General features: G+C 29.0%; 1 long non-coding RNA gene across 1 annotated transcript; it reads left to right on the top strand.

Annotated features, from left to right (window-relative positions):
• The first annotated feature begins 6 nt into the window (after positions 1-6).
• Positions 7-1,179, top strand: LOC135803118 (uncharacterized). The gene is made up of 4 exons (XR_010550722.1): positions 7-319; positions 635-691; positions 877-933; positions 1,120-1,179. It is a non-coding gene; the product is annotated as an uncharacterized lncRNA (long non-coding RNA).
• The last annotated feature ends 167 nt before the right edge of the window (positions 1,180-1,346 follow it).

Here is a 1,346-nt window from a genome sequence, read left to right as displayed (position 1 = left end):
TGTTGTTCGGTTATTTGGGCACCATGTGGGGACTCAGGTCGTCGCAGTATCCCCACCGGATGAAGTTCTAGAGTTTTTAGACTATTCATTTATAAGAAGACAGAAAATGATGATGGGGGGAATAAAGCGATCGCGGGTTTATTAAAGAATTGAGTTTTTTAATAAATCGTGCGACTATTTCGTTCATCAAGAGATATAATTTTGTCATTGTGTCCTTTGCAACACATCCTTGATTTTATTTTTATGCTTTGTTTGTCAATATAGGTGTTTTTTTAGTGTTTTGTTTCAGGTTGAGCAGAAGAAAGAAATTAATTAAGAGGTAATTTATGTTTTTGTTTGTGTATAATTTTTGTACTTTGGGAGTTGTTTATTGTGCTTTAAATTGGAAAATTACAAAATTTTGATTTTGTTTTGCAGATTTTCGTCTTTTCTTGATATGAAGCCTTGAGAATTGCAGAAATTTTCATTATTTTGTTAGTTTCAAATTATTGCTCATTTAAAATGATGAATAAACTTAGGACACCTTAAGATTAATAATGATAGCAACATGTTATAGAATCTGAAAAATACTTGTTTTATATTTCCTCATCATGATTAACATGGGCAAATTAGTAATTATTGATTTATTTTTCAGATTTGGTCACCTACTGTTGTGAACCTTCAAAACTCATTGAAATTTGGTACAGAAAAGGTAAGATTTGATCTCATTGTTGTTTATATTTTAGTTCATGGTTTAAATAAAATGATGAATAAACTTAGGACACCTTAAGATTAATAATGATAGCAACAAGTTAATACAACCTGAATGATAACTTGTATTTATCTATATTTCTTGATAATTATGGTCAAATCACTAATTATTATTTTACTGTTCAGATTTGGCCTGCTACTGTTGGGAACCATTGCAACCCATTGAAATTTGGAACAGAAAAGGTAAGATTTGATCTCATTATTGTTTATATTTTAGTTCATAGTTTAAATAAAATGATGAGTAAACTTAGGACACCTTAAGATTAATAATGATAACAACAAAGTTAAAAATACTGAAAACCATTACTCATTGTTGAATGTTTTCAAGGTGTGCATTTGCAGATTACTAAATTCTACTTTATTTTGCAGTTATTGGACCTGCAAGTATCAGTATTATTCCCTGCTGCTTCAGACTTTGTTACCGATGAGGTAAGATTTGATTATTTTTTGTTTATATTTTATTCGTTGGTTTAAATAAAATGATGAATAAACTTAGGACACCTTAAGATTAATAATGATAACAACAAAGTTAAAAATACTGAAACCTACTTCCCATTGTTGTATCTTTTCAATGAGTATTCTCAGACCACTAAAAT

The sequence above is a fragment of the Atheta coriaria genome, unplaced genomic scaffold (assembly GCF_025399875.1).
Source record: "Atheta coriaria isolate IRGN ID8LTWV9N9 unplaced genomic scaffold, Caltech_Dcor_3.1 scaffold3133_size1346, whole genome shotgun sequence".
Lineage (NCBI taxonomy): Eukaryota > Metazoa > Arthropoda > Insecta > Coleoptera > Staphylinidae > Dalotia > Dalotia coriaria.
This window is presented reverse-complemented; position numbering and strand designations above follow the sequence as displayed.